The sequence below is a fragment of the Meriones unguiculatus genome, chromosome X (genome assembly GCF_030254825.1).
Source record: "Meriones unguiculatus strain TT.TT164.6M chromosome X, Bangor_MerUng_6.1, whole genome shotgun sequence".
Lineage (NCBI taxonomy): Eukaryota > Metazoa > Chordata > Mammalia > Rodentia > Muridae > Meriones > Meriones unguiculatus.
In genome coordinates this window covers 35,055,868-35,061,867 of record NC_083369.1, presented here as the reverse complement: position 1 = coordinate 35,061,867, position 6,000 = coordinate 35,055,868, and the positions used below count along the sequence as shown (strand labels likewise).

The 6,000-nt window shown below is 35.1% G+C and overlaps 1 pseudogene; it reads right to left on the bottom strand.

The window, feature by feature from the left end:
- Positions 1 to 407: 407 nt before the first annotated feature.
- On the bottom strand, positions 408 to 1,036 carry LOC110540989 (protein YAE1 homolog; annotated as a pseudogene).
- Positions 1,037 to 6,000: the final 4,964 nt, after the last annotated feature.

The following is a 6,000-nucleotide window of genomic DNA, read 5'->3' as shown; positions in this document are numbered from 1 at the left end:
CTTATACCTATTTATGCTAGCCTTTAGGTTATTTCTGGCTACTTTGGTTTTCTTGCTGATGAAGAGGTCCTAAACCACTTCATACTGACAGAAGCCAGAAAGCAGTATTAGACTTGTTTTCTTGTTCTAAATTGTTTGGGCTCTGCTAGTCTAAAAATGACTGATTTTGATTAGAAATCTGAAAATGACAATGAGGATTTCTGAGCATTTCTGAAACCAAATAAAATAAAATAAAACATTGACAAAGACTTACATTCCATTTACTAGTGTTAACGCTGAAGACCATTCATATTCCCACAAAGGGTAACTACAGGTGAGGTGTTCAGTCAATTAATTACCTTATCTAGAAACACAACGTTCTAAGGAATATTCTGAGTGTTACTTCCACCACAAAAGGGGAGATGATTTTATAGTTGTCTCAGGTGCTGTAATACATCTACTGATACTCCCAGCTATTTCACTAAATTGGAGGCCTGTTCCAGAATCCAAGTGAGGCTTGGTTTCTCCAAATGTGTGTACTTATGTATTCTGCAACATTCTGGATGTGAACAATATATTCCCCTAGGACTCTTGTCAAAATTTGTGATAAACTTGGCACTATTTTCACAGTCTTTAATATTTTTCATCATTAGTCTTTTTCTTGGCTGGAACTACCTGGGAAAGGTCCATATCCTCAATGGAGTCCAATAAATCTGTAATGTGCATCTGGCAAGTGACTGATTTCAGATGTCGAAGCACACATTCTTCACGCTGGTCAACCACATTCAGAAGATTATTATTTTACTGATCAAAGCTGAACTATTACCATGAAGATGACACCAAGAGAACAGGTTACTCAATGTTCCCCTGAGTAGTCCATAGTTTATAATGACCTGTGCAACCTGTTTATAACCTTGATTGAAACCCTGTTGAAGAGTAACTGCTTTACCAGCATCTATTCCATCTCTGTAACCTTTATAGACTCATCTGTTTCCTTGTTAAACACTTCCTGATCCCCAGGGCTCGGGATCTCAGAAACTGCTTGAACCCAAAACATCATGTAGGAAACCACTCATCAACACTCATGTTATCAAACTGCCCTTTAAATTTTATCTCTCTCCATGTAGTTTAGTGCAGCTCTCAGGCCACATCAAAGAAATTTCTTTGTGCAGCAGGTGGTTATTAATGGCAGAAACTCACAATTTGTCAAAAACACAGATGATAAGTGGCTAAGGAATGTTCAGCCACAAATGAGACATTAGTGTTACACACAACCCCAAGGCTCAGAGACTATTCCTGAAAATGAGGTAGAGCCAGAGAACTTGGAGAACCATACTGAAATAGTGTCTTTTGACACTGTTTCAAAGGACTATTGTACCCACAAACTCATAACAACTGTGATTGTCTGCACATGATCAAACCAGGCAACATTCTAGCATAGATTGGGAAGGGGGTCATGAACCTGAGGAGCTAAGAACAACTGATAGTTTCTAGGGTAGGAGAGTCAGTTTTCTTTAAGGGTGTTACTCCTGGTAGATCCACCATTCTCCACGAGATGGCCCCACATCCAGAAGTACGTGTACAGCACAACATAATAGGTAATGGGTGTGATAGCTAGTTTTATGTTAATTTACCGCAAGCTATAGTCATCTGAGAGGAGAGATCTTCAATTAAAAAATGCCTCCACAAGATCTGGGTGCAGGCCAGTCTAGAGAGAATTTTCTTAATTAGTGATTGATGTGAAAGGGCCCAGCTCACTGTGGACAGGGCCACCTCTGGGCAGGTGGCCCTGGGTGCTATAAGAAAATGGGCTAAGAAAGCCATGGGGACCAAGCCAGTATGTGTCACCTCTCCATAGCCTCTGTATCAGCTCCTGCCTCTACATTCCTACTTGATTTGAGCTCTTGCGCTGGTTTCCTTCAGTGATGGACTTCAGTGTTGAAGTGAAAGCCAAATAAACCCTTTTCTCTCCAACTTGCTTTTGGTTATAGTATTTCATCACAGCATTAGAAACCCTAACTAAGATAGTTGGTTATTGAAATTTTAAAAACAGGGAATAAATTGGTGGGGCACATCTGGGAGGAGTTAATGGGACAGGTTGCAATGAATATGATCAAAATGCAGGATAATGATATACTCAAAGAATTCATTAAAAATTCAAAACAAAAAGAATTTAAAACATTTTAAAATGAATTAGACTCTAAGATTCAGACCATGAAGAAGTAGGGGATCAGGGGCGGAAATAACAGGGACCATACTGTAAGCTAAAACAAACAACAAAAATAATAAGAAATAAGAGGGTTCTTTGAAAGGCACTATAACATTTACTCACAATGGTCAGAGTAAGACTACAGAAAATTTTAGCCACAGTAAATCTTGAACCAAAATTCTGTAGCCAATAATCTTGTATTATAATCTTGTTTTCTATTTAGATCTTAATAAAATGATAGAATGCATAGTCTTATCTAAATAGATATCTCATTATAAATTAATGTCCAAAGGTTTCCACATTTATGTGGATAGGTATAGCCAAACTCTTGTGGGTTTATCTTCTGGACACCATCATATTTAAGGCTTAAACACAGATTTTACACCATAATGAGTTAAGCAACATAAATGTCACTTGCAATCTTTTTAATAGCTAAATAGGTTTCTTCTGGTAACATCTTAAAATGATATATGTCTTCTTTTAAACTTTCAACCACCATGAAATAATTAGAATCACAATTTAATTATTCTTTGAAAACAGAGGCATGTGAAGTTATATTAAGATCAGATTTAAAACTGGCCACAGAATGCTACTTATATTTTGATATTTGGTTCTTCTCTATCCCTAATGGTTCTTCTAGTCTTTAATCTGTTAATCTGTGGACACTTTTTTTTAAACTTTGCTAGTAGAGCAACTCCATGCTTTATGTTTGATTGGTGAATTGTTTGTCTGCTTCCTATATGAAAAGAGTAAATGTTCAATTTGTTTTCAGCCCCCCCCCAAAAAGTATTGTTATCAATATATTAATTCTTACAGAAGCTTAGCTATAATATCAAGTGTTGCTAAGCATAGAAGTGTGTAGCAAGTAATTAATATTTTGTGGGGTTTTTTTTATCACATAGTCCCAGGCCTGATGCATGACACTTATGTATTTAGGTAGGGAATTTATTATCCCTTTCTGTAATGAATGGTCTCTACTCTCGTGGAGCTTACAATTGTCTAGTGAGAGAAATAGAGCTCAATCAAATTCAAAATGGTTATTATGGATTAGAATTAATAATAAAAGATCCTAAAAGTTACAAGAGGTTGTTAGAAGATCATGACCTCTTCTAGATGATGGGCTGTTAGGTATTTTGCAGGAATTTTTGAAAGAATAAACAAATGATTAATTACTTGACTAATTACAATTTTGTTGAATTCATGCTCTATTAAACTGTCTGTAAGGCTTCAATTCTTCTCTTACTAACTAGCCTGCCCTTCTATAAAGATAGACATTTTAACTAAATGGATGGTTAACAAAGAAGCAAATATATTATTTCCAAGATTCTCTTGAAGACAAGGTTCTTGACAATATTATATGAAACAAAAATGATGTGTAGAAATTCAAAGTAGTGTATTCTTGTGAGTTTCTCTTTCTCTTTTGTGATAGCCTCTGGCTACATAGTTCAACCTAGCTTTGATTTCTGATTCTGTCTTTCTAGTTGTTGGGATCACAGACATGTGCCACCTATCAGAATTCAAAACATTGTTCTTTTAAGAGCAAGAGATGAGTACTCTCCTTCTCCCTGTCATTGTAAAAACAGAGTGCTTGCTTCAAAGGTTATAAGATGTATTTTATTCTGGAGTCAAATATGAATGAGTATAGCTTGGAGACAGATTCAGATAACTTCAAATTTAACTTGGTAACAGTTTCATGCAGTTTTTAAAATAAGTAAACAAAGAAAAGATAAATCAAAGTATTTTTCAGATGCATTTGTAAACATATCAGGTAGGTGGGCCATCAGAAAAGCAAGAAAAGGTCAACTAAAGGCCTCAGATTTTAGCTGATAACATCTCACATAGTTGAAACTAGTGCTGTTTGTACATCGTACATCCCAAAAGATTTACCTAATAGTCACCAAGGTGTTAGGTAAACTATTGAGAAGACAATGACTAGCTACTGAGGGAGACTAAAGCTGGATCAACATAGTTTTACTCTGAACTTGTAACATGCCAAACTACCTACAACCATTGAACCAGCTACTCAGTTACAACTCCATTCAGAGAATTATTGTTCACATTCCTGTGGACTTTAGTTCTGGTGTGGTTATCATGGACCAGGAAGGCTGAAGAAAATGTCACAATGGTAGTTGAGTCCCAAAAGAAGCCATAGCTTTTAACCTCTTTATAGAACTGAGTAACACTGCAGGTTGGAGTTGACTTTAAATTTTTACAAGTGAGAGATACTTCTATGTTGTTTAAACCATTATTTTGGGTTTTCTTTCATGAACTTATTAATCTTGTGAATCCTATACATGCTTGTTCAAGCTCACTTAATTTTCCTCATGGTACACTGTAAAATAACGTGGCTTTGAAACAAGTAAGCTTGCCATCTTACTTCTTTTACATAAATTCTACAAGTATCTTGAGCATCCTTAGCCTCCATTTCCTCATTGGGGAAATATATGATTCATAGTTAAAAAAGATAGTCCTTCTACTAGATTTCCTACTGGTATGTTCAAAACAGTTTTTAAAATCCTCTTAGAAAGGATTCTGTTCCAACCCATTTCTCTCCATAAGCAAAGAGATGATTATAGGTTTGTATACTGGAGAAAAGATGATCACTATATGATCTACTTGTCTTCCTTCTCACAAGTCTCTCCATATAATGCCATAATCAGTTTGCTCACACAAAAGGAGAACCACAGAACTAGCTGTTCTACCTAAGTACAAGCATTGAATTTTGGAAAGAAGAATTAAAAATGTATACTGTGGCCAGATGTGCAAGATGCATTCTTTGAGGCAGTTTTAACAATAATAAAATTGATGTTGCCATGGTCTCTTTGTCCAAATCTTATGTTTATCTTCTAACTATCTGAATTCACAGTGGGATCCTAAGGTGTGAAGACATCTCAGAATTCAACAAGGTATTTTGTAAACACTGAAATTAAATGATAGATAGAAGCATAGAGCCCTACATTTGGAGTTCAATAAAAGATAATATATCACAAGTGGTACTTCAGTCTAAGTGGCATAGGAGCACCAGCTTCTTATGAGTATTTCTGAGGTTGAATGAAATAGAACAACTAAAGTACTCAAAACTGTGCCTAACATTTAAGAATTGACATTGAATAATACATACATATTTAAGTCAAATTATTGTCGGTAATACTGATTCTTTTCTCCTCAAGATTCTAATATATCAGCTGCTTCGACCACCAAGTTCTCTCCCATTGAAGGGCATAAAACTCGTATTTCCTCACATGTTTCTCATTAACCTGAACACATACCTTCTCTCAAATTCAGTACTTTTGCTTTTTTTTTTTTTTTTTTTTTTTTTTTTTTTTAGTATTTTTGCTCTTTTAGAATATTTATCATTAGACTTCAGAGCAATTTCAAACCATGTTCCAGAGAATCGTATGATTCTCAAGGTTTTTCAGGGGTTCTACAATCATAAATATTACACTGTATATAAATGGAGTAGCCAATTCATTTCTTTTATGTGTTTCATAGAACAAATAAAAATGTATTTCTCTTCTATTTCCATTAATGAAAGTTTGAGACACAGTTACTTAAAACAAAACAGTGATTCCCACAGAATTTCTGTTCAAATATAATGGCTATTTTGGTAAAGTAACAATAATTACAGCTCAGTTTTTTTTCTCTTTTTCTCTTTCTTGAAACTATAGTAAAATATGAAACAAATTTGAAGGTCAGAACCTTGGTTCAATCCACAGCAACACACAAACACACACAGGCACACATGCGTGCATACATGAACACGCATGTACACATGTACATGCACACTCACAAGAAAGAAAAAAAGAAAAAAA